The 20,584-nt window shown below is 54.7% G+C and overlaps 1 long non-coding RNA gene across 1 annotated transcript; it reads right to left on the bottom strand.

Moving 5' to 3' along the window:
• Positions 1-2,526: 2,526 nt before the first annotated feature.
• Positions 2,527-7,557, bottom strand: LOC123017857. The gene is made up of 4 exons (XR_006413673.1): positions 7,382-7,557; positions 4,384-4,556; positions 3,277-3,650; positions 2,527-2,678 (listed from the first exon to the last, which is right to left on the bottom strand). It is a non-coding gene; the product is annotated as an uncharacterized LOC123017857 (long non-coding RNA).
• Positions 7,558-20,584: the final 13,027 nt, after the last annotated feature.

Genomic DNA, 20,584 nt, shown 5'->3' with positions numbered 1-20,584 from the left:
AGGATTTTGAGCATAACTTTGCTAGCATGTGAAATGAGTGCAATGGTGCGGTAGTTTGAGCATTCTTTGGCATTGCCCTTCTTTGGGATCAGATTTTTTTCTTTTTATGATAACTTAAAAAAACTTATTTGAATCTATATGAAGTCCCATTTCTCTAGCCAATAATAAAAAGAGTCCCAGGTTTGATAGAAATCAGTATCTTCTTTCTCCTTCAATGGCAAAGTCAATCTGTCCATTTCTGCACAGTCCAAGATCTTTTTTAGGATCAGTTCATCAGTGGGTGGTTCTTCACTTTTCCAGTGTTGGGCGAATGCAATCCTCGCTGCAGTAATTACATGTAAAATCAAGTACATTTCTTGTTTACTAATATCAACAAGTATAATGCCTAATAAGAAAACTTCAGGTTTAAAAGCTAAGGATTTTTGTAACGTTTTCTCAAGTCATTTATGCATTTTAATCCAGTATTTTTTCGCTTTATCGCAAGTCCACCACATATGAGGAGAAGGTACCCAATTTATGTTACATTTCCAACATCCATTTGACATATTTGGAAACATCTTGGCTAGTCTATTTGGCAATAAATACCATCTATAAAACATTTTATACAAGTTTTCTTTATATGAAGTTACTAATGTGACCTTAATATTTCTCTCTCACAGCTTTTGCCATTTTTCTAATTCGATATTATATCCAAAGTTTTGTGCCCCTGTTATTATAGTTTCCTTAACCTGTTAATCTTCCATTCTCCTATCTAGTAAGAAATTATATAGCCTTTTAATCATTTTCTCATCTGATTTAAGTATCACCTGATCAAATGCTGTTAAATCTTTATAAAAGCCCCACATTCTATAGTCTTTAGCAAATCTCGATTGTATCTGCACCTTATGCCACCAAGAAATACTAGATCCTTGTTCTTGTATTTCTTGATTCAATTTCAATCCTCCATCATTATCCAAAATATTGTCTTATCTTACGATCGCTTCAAAGTTCAATGCATTTGGATATACAAGAGCTTCTATAGGTGAAAGCCATCTTGGTAATTTATTATACAATTTTGTCTTTAACTTTTCCCACACCGATTTCCTAATATAATGACTTAAAAAAGAACCATGTACCTTAGCCTTTTCACGTCACATATAAGCATGCCAACCCATTTGCAAATCATGCCCTTCGAGATACAAGATTCTCTTATTTCTTAAGGTTATCCATTCTTTTAGCCACGTTAAAACAGAAGCTTGATAATACAGCATCCAGTCGGGGAGACCAAAGCCCCCATTCTCTTTAGCCTCCTGAAGTATTTTTAGTTCAATCCTTGGTTTCTTCTTTCTCCATATAAAGCTCGAGATTTGAAAATTTAAATCATCAAAAAATTTTCTATCAATTTTTATGGGAATCATTTGGAATAGAAACAAAAGCTTTGGTAAGATATTCATTTTAGCTAGTGCTACTCTTCCCAGCAAGGATAATTGCAAATTAGCCCATTTTTCCAAATCACTCTTAATTTCCTTAAATAGTTTATCATAATTGTCTTCTTTCAGAGTGGTACGCTTAGCTGTAAGATAAATTCCCAAATATTTAACCTTTTTAACAAATCTGAAAGTCTACTTGTTCCACCAGAGTTTTTCTCTGCTCCTGTGTGAGATTTTTCACAAACAATTTCATCTTTTCTCTGTTTATTTTCATCCCAGTAATTCGCCATACTCTTCAATCCTTTGTAGGAGTTTAGGCATTGTTACTAAGGGTTCCTCAGTTATGAGAACTAGGTCATCTGTGAATGCTTGCAATTTATAGCTTTCCTCTCTAATTCTAGTACCTTTAATGTCCATATTGTCCCTGATATTTCTGTTTAACTCTTCTAGGATCAATATAAACAACAGTGGTGATAGCGGGCAACCTTGTCTTGTACCCTTCTGTATATCTATATTTGTAAATTCTCCATTGATTATAATCCTAGCAGACTGCTTTTGATAGATGCTTGATATCGCATTAATGAACTTTTCACCAAACTCCATTTGAACTAGTTGTGCAGTATGACTTTATGGTCGATATTAAGTGGCCTGCGATTTGATCATTTTAGATATAAGGGTGCCTTTTATATAAATTGCAGGGATTTGAATGTTTCACAAGATACTATGAAGGGAAGAGACACACGGACGGCCTGGTCACTGGGCCACCCGAAGGGAGCAGAAGAACAAGCGGGAGAAGGTGCTGCAGTGGCACATGGAAGGGGCAAGAGGCGAGGCCGGGGGGCAGCCACAGCCAGGCGCCGAGGCGAGGACCAGCCCGTGCTGTTTTTCGCAGGTGGGGGCCATGCTGGGCTTTCCAGTCTTCCACTTGTTTCTTTCTGTTTTCACATCAGTTTTCACATTAATGATACATGCATTTTTGTTGGGAGAAATCCGAAAGACTGATTCACATACAAATTTCCAAAGTGTGAAGTCTTTTTACATTCACTTATCAAATTGAAAAGTGACCAAAATCTCCCATTCTAACTGAAAACACCCGAAGCAGCCCCGTGTCCCCCTGTACACAAACCGGCTCTCCTCCTCCCAGCCCACTTGCCTGCTCCGCAGACCCGCCTGTCGGAGGTCTCTGAAGATCTCCTTTGTGTCCTGCAGCCTGAGAGCGAGCGGGGCCTCTCGAGGCATGGCCCCCAGCAGCTGGAAAGGCCCCAGATGCTGAGAGAGAGAGAGAGAGAGAGAGAGGAAGCCTCAGTCCTGCCACATGGGCGGAAAGGCAGCAGCCGCGGCTTCTGAAATCTCCCCAAGTGGGGTTGCTTAGCAATCTCAGCTGCGGCTTGGTTACGGAGCGGGTCTGTGCTACTGAGGAGCCTTTTTACCATGTGGCGATTTTCTTGACGTGACCCTTAGAAGCCGCCTTGAGTGCATGGCAGAAAGCGTCCTCACGGGCAGCAGCACCGTGAGAGGCCCAGGACTGAACACAGTGCTCCAGTTGCGGGTGCACCAGAGTCGTGTAGAGTGGTAGTAATACCTCTCTCGATCTAGAAGCCATTCTTCTGGCTATGCAACCAAGCGTGGTGTTCGCTCTCGTGGCCACCACATCACACGGCTGACTCATGTTCTGCCTGCAGTTGACCAGCACCCCGAGATCCCTTCTACAAGTGCTGCTCTCCAGCCTCTTGTCCCCTAACCTGTACTTATGACACCCATTCCTATGCCCCAAGTGCAAGACCTTGCACTTATCCACATTGAACGCCATCCTGTGGTCTCCTGCCCACTTCCATAATCTTTTCAGATCCTTCTGGATCTGGGGTACCTGCTCCTCAGTTGTTGCCATTTTCGTATCCTCTGCGAATTTAATCAGCAGACTGGTCACCCCCTGGTCCAGGTCATTGATGACAGCTCTTCTTTCAGGGATGTTGGCTTTTGGTCTACACTTGTTCACATCACCTGTGTCCTGTTTTGATTTTTTTTAGGAGTGGTGTAACTGTGGTCATTTTTAACAGTTCAACATGTCCTCTTTTAGGACCAGCACGGAAAGGCCCCAAGACAGCCGGAGGGTAGGCTCAGCAATGAGCTCTAAGTCACGTTCAGCTGGATTTGCCCCAAGTTCTCTGCCACTCGGGCCTCAGTTGTCTCCCAACTGCTTCCTCACCCTCAGTTCCACCATGTTCCAGAGGGCTGTACGGGCTGTGCAAGGAGAGAGAGGATGCTCAGGAGAGATCAAGTTAACTGCCCAGCTTGTCTCCATATTCCACAGGGTAAGCTGGGCTTCAAGAGGAGTATCAACTATGTCAAACATGCCACTCCCCCAGAGATCTCAGGAATCCACCAAGATCCATCAGTCTCCAGGGGCAGAGTGACCTAACAGGTCCCCCACCCCTGCAGAGGGGGAAATGGGCTGAATGTTCAAACCTCAAAAGGAAGTGAACTGACCATGACATGGGGGTTACAGAAAGACCTCTTCCTGCCCAGTCTAGAAGGCCAGGTTCAGAGTATGTGCCTTTTCATGTGTTAGGCTGGTGACTTGTTGAGACAGTCCCATGGCTGTCATGGCCATCATGGAGTCCTGAACTGCACCAGATGGGATATCCTGGCATGGAAGGGGTGGGGTCTGAGACTTTGGGGCAACATGGTGTGTGGTATGTCAGCAGAATCCCAACTCTGTCTCAGTTGTTCAATGCAAGACACAGACACTCAAGATCTGGACTCAGGTGGACAGGAAGCCTAGTGAGGGAGACTGAGCTCCTATGAACCATAGCCATTCCCCCTCCCCAGTCCTCAAGGTGATGTTGGTGCTGGATTGAGTACCGGGGGGGGGGGGGGCAAAATTGGGAGAGGACGCCATCCGCCTTGCCAACCCAGGTCAGCACCCTCATCCGCAAGAAGGTCATGGCTAAGTGAGATCTGGTTATGTACCAACCTGCCATTGAACAACCGGGCTTGAGGGCAGGCTTACATGGGTACCACATCTTGCCAGGCTGGAGGCATCTGTCCCCTCCTCTCCTCTGACGGCCACTCATCACCACGTGTCCCACTGCCCACAATTACTCTGCCTTCTTCCATAGCTTGGCACCTAACAGCACAAACTAAGCACTGGAATACACACACAAACACAAAAAGGGAAGGGAAAGGGGGGGGGGAGGGAGTTATCAAGCCAGTTAAACCCATACAATCTACCTTTGGCCTCAATCTTTTAACGACTGTAAGCCGCCCCAAGGCTCATGCAATGGGGCGGCATGTAAGTTGTTTAAATAAACAAGTAAATAAATAAAATCTACTATTCTCTGTACCAACCATAACTTCTGTGTACCACTGGCAACATCCAACATTCAACAGTTAGCCACTATGCCAATAATGACCTCCAACCTCCCATAATGACCTCCAACTTCAGCCCTAATACTATTCCCCTCTTGTGCACACACATGCACACAAGAAAGAGACCTGCCGCAACAGCTCACGAACGCTTCACCTAACGGGTACCGAACAGGAGCTGCCTCTGATGGCACCCTTAGGCATGCTGGCCTAACTGGCCGTGAGTGGGCCCACCCCTGTCTGCCGGGTCCACCCTTCCCTCCTCACCCATGAATGCCCCCTCCTCCTCCCCGGCAGGTCTCCTGCCCAGCCCGTCCGGTTCTGCCACAAGCGGGCTGGGCGCAGGCGGGGGCAGTGGCACTGGCGCTTCGCCAGCAGCGGCAGCCGCGCCCAGGGGCAGGGGGCAGGAAGGGAATTCCATGCTGGATCTTTAGAGAAAGCCTGAGGTTCTGATACACTTTAGCATCATTTTATTCATTTTATTGATAGTTAAACAAGATGACACTCTATAGCTTAACGTATGGTTTCCAAGGTATGGCTTGTCAAAATTAAAGCCATATTAAAGACTTAAAATTGAAAGCTTACTGTGCTGGAGCTGCATAAGCCTTCAGGATGTGGTAGGAGCCCTGCTGGGCTCAGAGAAGGCCAGGTGGGGCATCTGGTGTGAGCATATTCCCACATCTTGCCAGCCCACCCTGGGAATAAGCCACAGTGGCCTGGCTGCTGGCCAAGCAACCCACTGTGCACCTGAAGGATTTGAACAGGTCATGTGGGATTTGAACAGTGTGCCTGAGCCAGTGCCTAACCCTAACCCTGAACAGAGTCAAGGATGGATAAAGAGCTTAATCTGGGCAAGATGGCATTCTGCTGACCAGGGTGGAAGTCCCGCTCGGCCATGTGGCCTGGCCAGTGGGAAGGTCAGTGCTGGAAGCCCCACTTTTCTGGCCTGCCAGCAAGAGCTGTGTGGCAAGCAGTTTCTGGGACCAGGAGAGGGCCTTGGGGACATCTCCCCGGAGAGAGCAGCATGGCTTCCTCACTGCTGGCCTGGAAAATGACAAATGTTCCAGCCTGCATTTCGCTGAATTGTGCTATGCTTGTGAAAACATCTTCAGCCGTTGAAGGGCTTTTAAAAAATGTTCTATTGTGTGATTTTGAAGTCTTATAAGCCACCTTGTGAGGGCAGTGTACCCCAAAAGGCAAGCTAACCATCTTTTAAATAAATACAGTGTACTCACAGAATTCTCCTCTTCTGTCAAGTTAGTAATGCAATCAAAAAGGGAGATACAGTTAGCTTGGAATTACTTGTGCTCGAGAAACTTATTCCAGCTCATGGTGACGGCGTCCACCGGCTGATTGCCCCGCATGTGGCACAGACCCTTTCCTGGTCCCGGTGTTAGGAAGGCTGGCCAGCAGTTGACTGCCTCCTCCCGCCACAGCCCCCAAAATGGGGGCAACGCTGGCCTGCCTCTGGGGGCTTCCCAAGCACCGCCCAACGTGACCGGCGGCAGAGGCCACGCACCGGGCTCTAGGCTGACCGCACCGAGCCCTGAAGGCCTGCCCATTTGGAGTGGCCCACGCACTGGCTCCTCGGCCTGACCTGTGCGCCTGCACCCTCTGACCGGCAGTTGGGCCTGGCCACAGCCCGCTGTGCGGGAGGAGAACGGCACGGCTGCGGTCAAGTAGCTTCGCCGTTTCTCTGTTGCCCTCCAGCACTGATGGAGTGATGACATTTATATTGCACTTCTCATCTGAAGCGCTTTCCAAAGTGGTTTACAAAAGAATAGCAGCAAACCAAATGTGAGCAGACACCAGTGCCAGCATAGCATCCCAAGAGAACTCCTAGCTGGTGGAAAGCAAAGTGAGCAGGCAGGCAGGCAGGCAGGCAGGCAGACACACACACACACACACATATATATTCATGTATTTACAGGCCGCCTATAACTGCCGAGGCCTTCCTGGGTGGCTTAGACATGCGTTCAGTCCACACCCAGAACCATCAGCCCCATTCTCCCAGTTGCTCCGGACACGCTCCCAGTGTTACCTCAGCGCTCTCACAAGGCTCGGCTTGTGACACACTTTAGCTCACCCGAACATGCCCCCTGCAGCCCCTTCCAGCCGCTGGGATGTCCCCAGGACAGACCATGCTCTCCCCACCTACTGTGAAGGAGAAAAGCAACGTAGACAAGAATAAGGAAACGTTTCAAGGGGAACCCACTGCAAGGAAATGCGGATGGTGGGAACCCAAACTGCGAGGAAGGACTTTCAGCACTCAAAACAACTTACACTCAGAGGGAAATAAAAGCTTAGTAAAGCAGAAACACTACTATAAAGTTTTAAGCAGTAAAACTACTATAAATAGCACAAAGCCTACTTGAATAAAAGGAAAAACATCTATGCTTACTGATGGAAGGATGGCCGAGAGTGACCATAGATACATAGAAACAGAGCGAGCCAGAAGGGACCCAGAGGAGAGAGGAAGGGGGGTCTACGGCGGCCCAGGAGCCCAGGGGGGGCAGCAAGAGGACCTGAAGGGCTGGCGGGGGGGGGGGGGGACAGAGCCAGCCAGAACCTTACGCCAGCCACCACCCGTCGGCCCTTCCACTCACCTGGCCGAGGGCTCGGTGCCCCTGGGCACTTCCTTGCACAGGCAGGTACGTTCGCCTTGGCTCTTGGCAGGGTGACTCTGAGGGATGGGCGGCCCCAGCCACTGGAAGCAACCGGCCGGTCCAGCTCCAGCCCTTCGTTACAGAAGAAGCCCAGAAGCACCAGCCCCACCTGCATCCCCACAGCCTTTGTGCGGACGCGGACGCGGTGCGGGCCCGGGGAAGTCCCGACCGACCGCGGGGCTCCCGGAAGGGAGCGGGAGGCAAGGGGCAGCCGTGGCCTGGCCACGCCCCTCACGCTGCGGGCGCGGGGCTGCGGCGGAGGGGTCGGCGGCCTGCGGGAGACCTGGGCGCCCGCCCGCCCGCCAGCATCCCACCCGCAAGGGCGCGGCAGCAGCTGGAACTGCCCTCGGCAGAAAGCGGGGGGGCGGGGGCCCGGCTGTGGCAACGGGTGCCTAAGCCAGTGCCAGGGCCCGGCTGCCCTGTCAGAACCACTTCACACTGGTTGCGGCTGCAGGGAGGACAGGCGGGGGAGGGGGAGGGGGAGGGGGGCTTTCGAAGCTCTGGAAAGAGGATTACCAAAATGTTGTGGCTTTGAAATAGGATTTGACATGACAAGGAAAGTCAGAACGTTTGGGGAGAAAAGTGTGTTTGGATCCGAAGAGGAGCGCTGGCTGACTGGCTGAAGCAGAAGTCCGAGGACGGGGGCGCTTCCTTTGGCTCTCAACCTCCCCACAAGCATACACCGGAGGGGACTCGAAACCCAAGGCCAGCGACTGGATGCAGTCCCGGGTACTTGAGCAATCCCGCCCTTTTTCTCCAGAGCTTTAAATAATACATTCATGGCCATCAACTGGGCTCTGCCCCGGACAAGGCGGCGCTCACAAATCTCACTTTAATGGCAGGTTCGGCAACGTTCATCATCCACTTTTCAGGGGACTGATGCAGCCTGAGCTGGCTTAGCTCTTCTTCAGTCCCTAGGGACCTATGTTGGCCTGGATTACATTCCCCATCCCACTGGTCAGACACATCTCTTGGCCCCGTTTGCTTGTAAAAAACTCCTCTGATTTTGCCTTTCAAGAAAGACTCCAAAAAATCCCTGGACTTCAGTGGCATGTCTTTCACTCGCTTGAACAGCTGTCTCTCCTCCACAGAGAGCACTGATAAGGATGCGGAGTGTCGTGGGAACATGACCTGGTCGTCCTGGAATTTGTTGCAGCAGTGGCTGTGAAAACAGCTCACTCGGGTGCATACCCAGGACTTCAGAAGACCCATTTCAGAAAGCTCAGCTGGGCAAGATGCCACGTGAAGCCACTCAAAAGGAAGAAAAGCACTCGCGAGGGACAGGAGATGCTGAAATACTGACGGACTATTCAGTGAGGGGGGGAATGGGAAGCACCTCATGACGCCCGCGCAGCTTTGGAGGGATCTGCATGCTGAGCTAAGGCTCAGATGGAGGCGTCACAGGGCGGCTGCCAATCTCAGCGGGGCTGGGGCTGGGGCCGGGGCCAGCATCCCCGTCCGTGCCTGGGCCGCCTCTGGCGCAGCCTCCGCAGCCGCCATGTCCCTCTTCACTCAGCAGGGGCTCGGCTCCAGCCTGCAGCGGCTTTCAAAGCCTGCACGTGGGCCCACCCGCACACAGCAGAGCCTGCTTCGACCCTAGAACTGCCCCACACTCCATTATGTGTGCAAGTGCTGGCTGCGAGGCATATATGCAGTTCAGAACCTCCGTCTGAGAATAAGAAGTGACACCACTAAGCCGTTTGATGGAAAATGGCCATTCCTCATCCCCTGCATTAGTGCTCTTAATGTGACACCTCTTCTGTTGAGAAGCCCCCCTTGAGTTCCCACAAACAGCTCTCTGACTGAGCAATCTGGCTCTCTAATTTGGAGTTTAAGTGTATTTACTAGGAGATCACCCCTAAAGAATACCATTTACCAAGCTGACAACCCCCAAATTGGATTTCAGTTTCCACTACTGTATGTCAGTGACAGGAGCAGCTATCAGCCTAGAAGCTGCTGATGCCGCATTTCACACACACACACGCACGCACGCACCCCCTCCAAGACCCCTTCTCCTTGGCCTGGAAAGCCACATCTGCAGAGGGGCTTGTCCTGAAGCCACTGCGGGCCGGAGTGCTGATGGTGGGGCTCCATGGGGCAGCTTCCTGGTGTTGTTGCGTGCGTGGCTGGGAGACTGAGGCCGGAAAGCAAATCTGGCCCTCCTGCGCCATGCCCCCACCTCAGGCACAGATCCTTCTGTGCCCCCGGCCTGCTTCCCTCCCACGCTCAAAGGTCGGCATGTCTCTCCTGCACTCTGTCCCGGGCAACAAGCTCTTCCAGCTGGAATAAGTGCGACCCCCACCCTTTCCGCCTTTGGCCTGGCCCATCCACGGAGAGCGCCCCCACGAAACCCCGGAAGTGAGTCTGGCCCTTGGTCCGGGAGAGGTTGCCCCTCCTTGTCCAGCCAGGCTAAGGCCACAGGGGTCACTGGGAAAACCGGGCTGGCTGCTCCATGCATCTCCGCACAGCCCCTCAAATAAATAAGCTGCTCCTCCGCAGCAGCTGCTGATTTATTGGTAGCAGATGGACTTCCCCGGCTAAGCCCATGGGTCTGCAATCCGAGGCCAGGGGTGGGGTGAGGCAGGCTACCCTGGAGAAGGCCATCGGTCCAGAGCAGAGCCTGGACTTGAAAAGGCACCGGCGGAAAGCCCCTCCCGGGCCAAACGGTTGCTTGGCACCAAGAGCTGCTCGGGAGCAGATTTGGAAAATGTGGACCTGAGATAAATCAGTGCAATAAACAAACACCTCGAGACCCGACTGAAATGGACAGGCTCACCCACCCCTGGCGGTGACGCAAGCAGCGTCCCTGGTTTAAGAGCGGCAAACCACGCGGCCGATGCTTGTGGGCCAGAGGCAGCCAAGGTGAAGAGGCCAAACTGCCTGAGCTCATTCCAAGATGGCTTGTACTGATCTGCTCTGCCGCAGAGATGGGGGACTGTGGTTTTCTCTGTGTCCGCATATCTGTATTGCGTGTGTGAGCAGAAGTCATATGTAAGCTTGCTGACCTTTTTGTCGGGCAAAGAGTTGCTCGGCCTGCTGGACCCCAGCCCCCTGCACTCCGCGCATGGCCTGCCAGAAGGCACCGCTTCTCTTCATGCCAGCGTGTTCCCGGGTGTCTCTGCGCCCAACGGCACTTCCTCTTGCCTCCGCCAGAACGTCAGTGTCAATGTAATAGCGGCTTGGTCAGGCAAGGATCCCAGGACACAACCTGGTCCAGCCCTGGGGGTGAATTTTAGTCTGTGCGGGTCCAGGATGTCAGCAATCGGTCTGCCCAGGATCCTTGCCCTCTTGCCCTTCAGAAGCTAGCAGGAAGGGGATCGGTGCCTCCCTGCGCAAGGAAGTTTCCACTCATTCTTTGGCCCTAGGAAAGCTCCTGGCTTAGCACAGGTGCTGACATGATGCTCCTTCCCTCCCTCGGGCTGCTGGATCATGCATATTCTGCTGCTGCTGGCTGGCTTCGGGGGTCTCCGCTGAAGGGTGCAGGGGACGCGCGGGCCCATCTCCTTCCCGGGGCCTGGGGCGTGGGGAGGCCGGTGGGCCCGGAGGCAGAGCGGGGCTGGCCGGTCGGCCCACACCAGCCCAAGTGGCAGAGGCGCAGGGCTGCCAGGCTTGCCCCCTCCGCCTGGCAAAATCCCGGAGGAGCACAGGCAAGACGCTCTCCTTCCACTCTCAGAAGCTTTTGTTTAGCTTTGTGAAGATAGTTACTTAGCAACAAGTAACATGTGCTGCATAGCCAGACTGTTAAAGTTACAAGATAATTTTACAAGCAGCCCCTCTTATCAGCAGCTTGTTCTACTGGGCAGATAAAGGCTTATATGAGGCTCATGCAAAAGAGATTACACTGTACTTATTTCTTTTGTTGAATGCTTTGCAAATCGAAAATAATCGATGGTCCAGAAGAATATCTATGGGAATCTGGTATTAGATGTGAAGCCCTGCTGAACACTCCATCCCACAGCTGAGCCTCTTTTCATAAAAACTTGTGGCCCTTCTGGAACCAGGACCTCCACTGGAAACGGCTGGAAGCTGCCTGGAAGCCGCCTGGATTCCAAGATCACGGGCTGGGCTTGGTGTGGCGAAGTGGCTGGAATACCAAGCCAGGACCTGGAAGCCCAGTGCACGTGAAGGGGTCACAACAAGCCTTTTGTGGCAATTTGGGGGAGGGCGGGAGAAAATGATCCCACGGGTTGGGCACACTGGCCCCCGCTTCAGGACGGCACCCTCCAGGAAAGACGCTTGAGAGGACAGGGCTCCACAGCGGAGCCCTCCACCCGCCGAAAGCCCTGCCGGCCAGCAGCTGCGGGGCGGGAAGAGCTGCGGGGATTCTCTGCCCCAGCCGCTTCAGCGCACGGGGACTCGGAGCCGACCGACCGGCGCAGCCAGGCCACGATGGGTGGGGATGGGCCCTGCACTGCCAGCGGGGCGCGTCCTCCCCTCTGCCCTCCCCGCCGCCATCCCTGCTACCCCACCCCCTGCGGGGCTGCCTGCCTCGGAGAGACGCTGCTCGGGCTTCTTCCCGTGCCTCCTTCCTTCCAGAAGGCGGCACGAGAGAACGAGGGGCCCACCCCCTCACCCTCCTGTCTTTTTCGTCAGCAGCCCTGTGGCCCCAGCCGGGCGGCCAGGCCTTCCCTTTCACGTCCCTTCTGAAGCTGCCTCAATGCTCAAGGAGCCCTCCCTGAGTGTCCGTGCTTTCCCTTGCCACTGCTTTGGCCAGCTCGGACCGAGGCTGACTGGCACGGTCGTCTTCCTTAGAGAAGCCCAGCCCAGCCGTGTGGGAAGGAGCAAGAGGGTGAGGCGGGAGGCAGAGAAGGCCGCGCCCCCTCCCACGGATTTCCACACCCAGGACCACCTGCCACCAGCCCCCTGCAGCGGGGAGCATCCGAGGCAGGCTCTGGCCCTCCCCAGCAGGGAGGATGGCGTGCTCCGTGCCAAGCGGGGGAGCAGTACACTTCCCTCTGCTTCAGCATTTTGCAAGCGGCCGTGGGGGCGCAAGGCAAAAGGGAAGATCTACGGAATGACGGGCAGCTAAAGCCAGGGTGGTGTAGTGGGCAAAATTCTGCCCTGGGACTCAGGAAGGCAGGTCAGCATCCCCACTCAGCCAGAAGGTGCCCTGGGAGACTTTGGGCCAGGCACGGACGCTCCATCTAACCTACCTGTGAGGATGAAATGGAGAAGGACCTCCTTTTCGTGGTGACACCCTGACTGGCCCTGAAATCTGACCTCCTCTGGCCATTCTCATTTCCAGCAGTGCAGCCACATCGTCCAATTTCCTTCCTTATGGGTGGATCAATACCACCTTCGAAATCGCTGCAGATTTTCGGTGCTCCAGGATCATCTGCCTGTGGCCTGTATCCTCAAAAGCCCTCTGAAGGTTGCCTCAGGGAACAGCAAACCCTCGGGAGGGCTGCCCAGGGCCCCTGGCTGGGGCTGGCAGAGAGGGAAACGAGGCCGAGATTCCCCCCATCCCAAGCATCCACCTGGACAGAGAAAATGCACCTGGCGCTGGCACGAGGCCCTTTCCCCAGGGAAGGGCGGGCTGCCTGGTGCCAAAAGCCCACGTCCTGCATGACCGTCACCAGCCCGTCCTGCTAGACGCGGCCCAGTGTGGCTGCTTGCGCCCTCTCAGCTTCCTGGGTAAGAGAACACTTTCCATGCGCGGCACAGGGCACTGCAAAGGTCCTGTGCGCTGGATGGGAAGCACCAGGCCGTTCCTGCAGCGGAAATGATGTCTTAGGAATTCCTGGCTCACGCAGCTCCCCACCCACCGAAGTTCACAGTCTGGCAATGACACAAAAAAGTCGGAGCTTAGAGGTAGAATTTGGAGCACTTGGACGAACGGGAGTCTGCTTGCCTGGGCACCCTGCTTTGCTCACCCCCAGTGCAGAAATGCATTTGAAATGCAGGACTTCAGCCAGGGCCGACCCAGAGTCCGAGTTCTAGGGGGCGAGTGGGGGCAAAGCACTTCAGGACGGGGCCCAGCAGCCCTTCCCGGGGCTCCCTCTCATTTGGACTGCCTGGCAGCCCATCAGGGTGAAGCAGTTCCATCCATTCGCCTTCCATCGCATGCCCTCCAGGTTGTTGAGATGCCTCTGCAGGGGGCAGACAACCAGGCGATGCTCTCAGTGCCTTGAGAAAAGTGGGGAGGGGGCCCCCCGAGGGCAGCTTGCACCCTGAGTTGGCCTGCGAGAGGCTGCAGCTTGTCTGCAAATGCGAAGCCCTGCTGAGATCTGGCAAAGGATGCCCAGCGATATCGCTGGGAGCGCAGGTCAGCCTGGCCGCGCCGACACCCGCCCAGCTGCTGCCGCACTGAACTGTCAGCTGCCTCATCTGCGGGTCCGGTCTATTTCCCCACATGCAAAGATCCCCTTCCCTGTCTGATCGGAGCGTGGCCTTTCGACCATTTTGTACACCCGCACTAAAGCGAAGGGGCCTGCGAAGGACACAGAGCGTGCGCGACTGAGGCTCTGCCGCCCGTGCTGCTCCACGCAGCCAGCCTGGAGTGTGGAGAGGCGGGTTCCCCACGATTTCTATGGCAGCAGTGGAGGAGCAGCTGAGAAAAGAGCCGGAGACAAGCGGCCTGCGGGCCAGGCGCTCACGGCAGAGGGCTCCATCACCTGGCCTGGGTCCGGGACCCATCCCCGTCCTGACCCACAGCGGACCGTGGCACTCGAGCCGCCGCTCCCAGTTCTCTTCCAGCAGCTTTTCTTTCCCAGCCTGCCTGGCTCGGTGCTCCAAACAGGCAGAAAAACAAAGCCTCACTCAATTCACCGCCTGCAGCATTTGGTCTAAAATGACAATCCCCCCCACACCCACTTTGCCAATAATGCAATGTACTTTTTTACAAGATCATTTTCAAAGGTAACTGCTTATAATAATACAATTTATTCTTTATAGCTGCAGGGCAAGACGAACTCTAAATGAGGCATGTCTTCCATTAGAACCCTACAGAAACAAACTAATAGGCTGCAGAGAAAACCATTTGTAAATGTTCCTATAATTCACATGATTCATTAAACAGAGATGGAAAATGATAGCATTTTCCGCTGGAAAAAAAAATCCTTATGGAATTACATGCTGCGATCACTTAGCTCAATTCTTTTATTGAGTAAGCATCTTGTCCTGCTGATGTGAAGATTATAAAGGCCTGGAGACATTTGTGGTTTATTTACTAAATTTAGAAGTTTTGCTCTATTTACTTGTTCCCAGAAGAGGGGCAGACCTTTGCTTACTTGCAAGGTGCCAGGAAATAATCTCCAATTCTGGTGGGATTGGCCACCAGACGGCTCAGCACCACCTAGAAAGCGATGAGGAAAATGTGGGGAGCAGGAAGGGGGCTCATCGTTCCAGGAAAGTCGGCTGCTGCTTAAGAAAACTTCCATTCCCTTTTGCTCCTGTGCTCACTGAGAAAACAGGACCGGGGACACTGGCAGGCTTCCTGCCTCGTCGCAGCACAAGCCCAGCCCAGCCTCACCAGCAGAGCCACCCTCCCTCATGGGCCGCACCCCCAGAACACAGCCCTGCTGGCTGAAGACGCAGCCAAGCTCGGCCCCCACGCCACTTGAGCGCTTCCTTCGCTGACCCTTCCGCAAAGAGCCTGGCCGTACGGGGCACCTTGCCTCTTTCCTTGTTGTCGGGCATTTTTAGCCCAGGTATTGGTGGTTTTAGAGCTTGGGGACTGCTTCTGAAATCAGTACGGAAAGGCAGAAGCAGGCAATTTTGGAAGGGGGGGGAGGGCAGCCCCCAGCGTGGACCAGTCGCCGTAGGCATGGCAGAGGCGCCCTGCACTTTCCGGAGGGCATCCCCCATGCAGTGCCCCCCTGAGCACCGCTCTTGCCCGCAGCAGCCGTGAAGGGGAGCAGCACTCGCCCCCTTTCTTGCCCCCACCTCCAGATGATGCGCACAAAGCAGGCACTGGACTGGGGACGCCTCTCCGACACACGTGAGACGGGGGGCCTGCTGAACCCCTCAGATGAGTTACACCCACCCACATGTGTGAGGGGCCTCCTGGCTGGCGGGGGTCCGCCGAGTGCCACTGGCCTGCCCGCAGCAGCACCCAGTGGGTGGCCTGATCCTGGCCCAAGGAAGACTTTGAGGGCAGGGGGCGGGCAGTGCACAGAGGCCTCTGCCAGCCTCGCCAAATGGCAGCCATCAGAAAACTTGCTGGCTTGCCGCTTGGCAGGTTGGCCCCCCACCAGTCCATCAAGACACTGCGTCGGGTTCTATTTTCCCGGTTCAGATGTCACAACAAGCCGCCATGGTGGAGAGAAGCCACAGGACAGGCTGTTCTGTTCATGTTTTCTAAAGACCTAACGTGACATCCTGAAATGCCCCGGCAGGGCTCAGCGGACACAGGCGCACAGCAACGAAGGTAACGGCCGTGGCGGCTTGTTGTGTCGATCACCCTCCAGCAGAGCAGGCGAACAGCAAAGACGTCCAGAAGAGGCAGCTGGGGAGGGGACGGGACTTTCCCCTGAATCACACCCCATTTCTCAGCCAGCAGCGAAGAAAAATGCTCTTTTTATTCAGTGGTGCCATGGTTTCGTCCCCTGCCTGCACCAAAAGAAATGCTTGAACTCTCTCTGTTAAGCACTCTACCAGAATTCCTAAACTGTTGGGAGCAAAACAAGATATTGTTTGCCAGCAGCCCCCCTCGCACTTTTCCTAGTCAGTATGAAGTTAAAAATAAATACATTGGTACCTTGGCTCACGAATTTAATCCGCTCCAGGACTCAGGTCGGGATCCAAGCTGGTTGTGAGCCAAGTTAAATTTCCTCATAAGGTTCAATGTAAATAAGGTTAATCCGTTCTGTAACCATTTTTTTAAATCAGAAAAATGTGAAGAAAAATGACAAACAACAACAAAGACCATGGCCAACTCCCCCTCCCCACCCTGAGCACAAGCTTGGCCATCTCCCCGCCCCCCCAGCAGGACCAAGATCGCGCCCATCATCCAGCGTGCTGGGGGGAGACGGTCGCAACTGCAGGCTGGGGGAGGGAGAGACGGGCACAATCACGGCCATCTCCCCCCCCCCCCCCCCCTTTCCTCCGGGGGGGCGCCCGTTATCATGTTTCCCTCCCCTGCATGAACGCACCTGCGTTTGTGGTCATCCCCCCCCTGGGGGGGGGGGGGGGGGGAGATGGCTGTGATCTTGGTCGCCACCCAATGCGCAGTTCGCGACCCACGTCAAAATTTTCATGAAATTGTTGTTCGCGACCCAATTTGGTCGTGACCCAAGGCGTTCGTGAGCCGAGGCACCACTGTACCTGGCCCTGCAATCAGCAAGCAAGAGGCAAACGCCAGCCCGGGATACATCCTGTGAGGCTGCCCCATCCTTTATTCACGGGATGCATTGAACCAGCAAGCGTGCGGGGGGGGGGGGGGGGCAGCGGGCGGGAGCTTCCCGCACCACGTTTGCCTGGGAAGCCGGTCTGCTTGCCAGGCTGGCCTTCCACTCATCCCTTCGCTCGCTCGTCCCTGCTTTTCTCGCTGGAAGGTGGCTGGCGTGATCCCCTTCCTCTCCATGCTGTCCTCGCAAAAGCATGTGAGGTGTGCGGGGGGAGCCACGGGGCAGCGGGACAGGCTCCCAGCCGCCTCGAAAGTTCCTGCCAGGGAGGGACGCGTTCGTGAGCCTGGCTGAGGCCTCAGGCGGCGGGAGCTTCCAGCCCTCCCCCCAGAGCTGGCTGGGAGCACATGGGCCGGAGCAGGTCCTGCCCAGCGGCTCCGCCTGCCGGCGCGACCAGTGGCCTAGCGACCAGTGGCCAAGGCTACAAGCGGTGGGCATTGCTTCCTGTAGAGGAGGGGTGGAGAAAAACAAGAAGTGGGAACTCTTCGCCCAGGTGGGATCACAGTGCTCCTGGGTGGAGGCCTCTTCTCTTCCTCGCCTCTTAAATGGAGCTGCCCTCTCTCTCCCCACACAGCACGCAGTTGCTTCACCGATAATCAACGCCGCTCAACTCTGGAAGAGATTTTAAAAGAGGAACCCTGGACCTGGATGGGAGTAGCAAGATGCCACTAAGATACTACTAACCCTGGCCTGAACCTGCCCAGCGCTGATCGCCGTCCAGAAGTGCAGCCTGTCCTCCCCTTTCAGGTGGCAAGGAGCCGGCCCCTTGAGGGCCGCATCGCACGAAACTTTGCAGGTGCAGTCTGGCGCCTCTTTGCCAGCACCCCCCCTCTTTACCTACTCCAACATGGAAAAATAAATTTTCCCAGTCCCCCTTCCTGCTCCATCTCTGTCTTCATTTTGTCCCTGTGTTTGTCTTTTGGGGGCCCCATGTTAAACTGCTGTGAGTCAAGAATGCAAGGCACAAGAGGTGCCCTGCTGGACCAGCCGCAAAGCCCATCCGGGCAGCCCTCCGCACACACGGCGGCAACCCAGCCGCCTGCAGGACCCCCCCCCCAACCCACAGCAGTGCGCGGCAAGGCCTCCTCAGCCCGGCCCTCACGCCTCTCGCCTTTCTTCGAAGCCACACAGTCCCAGCTGTCACGGCCGCTCCTCACAGGGGAGCTGCTCCGGCCCTGCTCATTTTGCTGCCCTTCCCAGGACTTTTTCCAGCTCGGTGATGCCCCTTTTCAGGCACTGAACTGAACAAAGATTCCACATGTGGTCACACTGGAGACTTATTTAAGGGGAGTAAGGTCTCAGTGCAAACAGAAGGGGAGGAAGAAGAGGAGGAGGACTTCGGGTGGTTGGCAGCCTAGTGGCGCAGATCCATCCCCCAAGTATCCATTTAGCTAAACATCCAATTCCCCCTTTCCTTTTAAAGCGCATGCTGTGAAGTGGAAGAAGGCAGCCCGTGGAAGCAGGCGCAGTGCAGAGCAGCTGCCAGCCACACGAAGGGGCACCGGGGCAGTGGCTGGAGGCCCGAGGAGGAGCGGCACGATCGCAGGGGTGCCACCCCCCCCCCCCCCGTGTCACCTGCAAATGCCTCACCAAGCTGCAGGCAGCAGCCCTTCACACCGCATTCCTCCCTGGCCATTCTTGGCTGTGCGCTGCCCCCACCGCACGCCTCTGGGAAGCCCTGGCAGACATTCGGACTGGCTGGTTGCTGAGCTCCGCACTGGCGTGGTAGGTTGCGTACTGAGTCCACACACACTGCCCAGGATGGCTTCCTGCCAGGGCGTGAGAGGCGGATCAAGCCAATGCTGGGGGTGGGGGGCACGGAGCCCAGAGGCCCTCACCGGCCAGGGAGCCGTCGTCTTGCATGGGGATGCCGTGTGGGTCCAGAGCGGTGGCGGCATCATGCCAGCCTGGGCCCCTTGGAGGACGCCAGGGCAAGGAGCAGTTCTGCGCGGGAAGGAAATCGCCCCGGCCACTGGGCACTCGCAGGGCATGCCACAGCCGGGCTGCGTGTCTTTCCTAATTCAACAGGCACATGGATAAATTTGCACGGACGCCAGGCATGGCACAGGAAGGGCCGTCACATGCACAGGGTAGGGGACAAGGGGCTGGAGAGCCGCACTTGTGAAAGGGACCTCGGGCTGCTGGTCGACTGCAGGCTAGACATGGGTCAGCCGTGTGACGCGGCGGCCAAGAGGGCGAGCACCACCCTTGGCTGCAGAGCCAGAAGTGTGGCTTCTAGGTCGAGAGAGGGACTACTGCCACTCTATATGACAACTGGAGCACTGTGTTCAGTCCTGGGCCTCTCACGGTGCTGCTGCCCGTGAGGACGCTTTCTGCCATGCGCTCAAGGCGGCTTCTAGAGGTCACGTCAAGAAAATCGCCACATGGTAAAAAGGCTCCTCAGTAGCACAGACCCGCTCCGTAACCAAGCCGCAGCTGAGATTGCTAAGCAACCCCACTTGGGGAGATTTCAGAAGCCGCGGCTGCTGCCTTTCCGCCCATGTGGCAGGACTGAGGCTTCCTCTCTCTCTCTCTCTCTCTCTCTCTCTCTCTCAGCATCTGGGGCCTTTCCAGCTGCTGGGGGCCATGCCTCGAGAGGCCCCGCTCGCTCTCAGGCTGCAGGACACAAAGGAGATCTTCAGAGACCTCTGACAGGCGGGTCTGCGGAGCAGACAAATGGGCTGGGAGGAGGAAAGCCGGTTTGTGTACAGGGGGACACGGGGCTGCTTCCGGTGTTTTCAGTTAGAATGGGAGATTTTGGTCACTTTTCAATTTGATAAATGAATGTAAAAAGACTTCACACTTTGGAAATTTGTATGTGAATCAGTCTTTTGGATTTCTCCCAACAAAAATGCATGTATCATTAATGTGAAAACTGATGTGAAAACAGAAAGAAACAAGTGGAAGACTGGAAAGCCCAGCATGGCCCCCACCTGCGAAAACAGCACGGGCTGGTCCTCGCCTCGGCGCCTGGCTGTGGCTGCCCCCCGGCCTCGCCTCTTGCCCCTTCCATGTGCCACTGCAGCACCTTCTCCCGCTTGTTCTTCTGCTCCCTTTGGGTGGCCCAGTGACCAGGCCGTCGGTGTGTCTCTTCCCTTCGTGGTATCTTGTGAAACATTCAAATCCCTGCAATTTATATAAAATGCACCCTTATATCTAAAATGATCAAATCGCAGGCCACTTAATATCGACCATAAAGTCAAAGAAAATTTCACCATCAAAAATGCTGAACACCCTCCAGATACCAGGCCTAGTTTGCTTTGGATGAGCAGTTAATCCGCTGATCGAAGGATGTAAATTGTTTCCAACCGTTCCAGCTTTTCGCTCCCATGACCTTCTGGATGCGAGTTTCAGCACATAAGTAGATGCAGGAATGGAAAGGCAAATGCGCAGAGGTCAATGGCTGGAATAACATTCAATAAACAGGTGGCTGGTTTCCGAGGCAGCCAAAGGTGAAGGGTTCCATTGGGAACCGTGGCTGCCAGTTCTGGACTTGGTTGTTCCTTCCTGGGCCACCCTCCCACTCGTACCCGCAGCCCATCCAGCCCAAGCCCTACCCAGGAATATACACTCTAGAACACTCCTCCATGCCGCTTTGCTCAGTGCCGGGGTGTTCCCCTGTGCTGGGTGGTCGTGTGTCTGCCCCATGCTGCAGCCAGGCCTTCACGCAAGGCAAAGACACCTGCTGCCCACTTCTTCTTTGGCAGCTCCTCAGGGATGGGAGGCCTTTCCAATGAACAGACAAACACGGAAACAGAGCGAGTCCTGAGTGGCCTCCCAGGCCATCTAGTCTGAACAG

Source organism: Varanus komodoensis, unplaced genomic scaffold (assembly GCF_004798865.1).
Source record: "Varanus komodoensis strain SLA01 unplaced genomic scaffold, ASM479886v1 scaffold103, whole genome shotgun sequence".
Classification (NCBI taxonomy): domain Eukaryota; kingdom Metazoa; phylum Chordata; class Lepidosauria; order Squamata; family Varanidae; genus Varanus; species Varanus komodoensis.
Note: the sequence above shows the minus strand (reverse complement) of the source record. Positions and strands in the feature narration are given on the sequence as shown.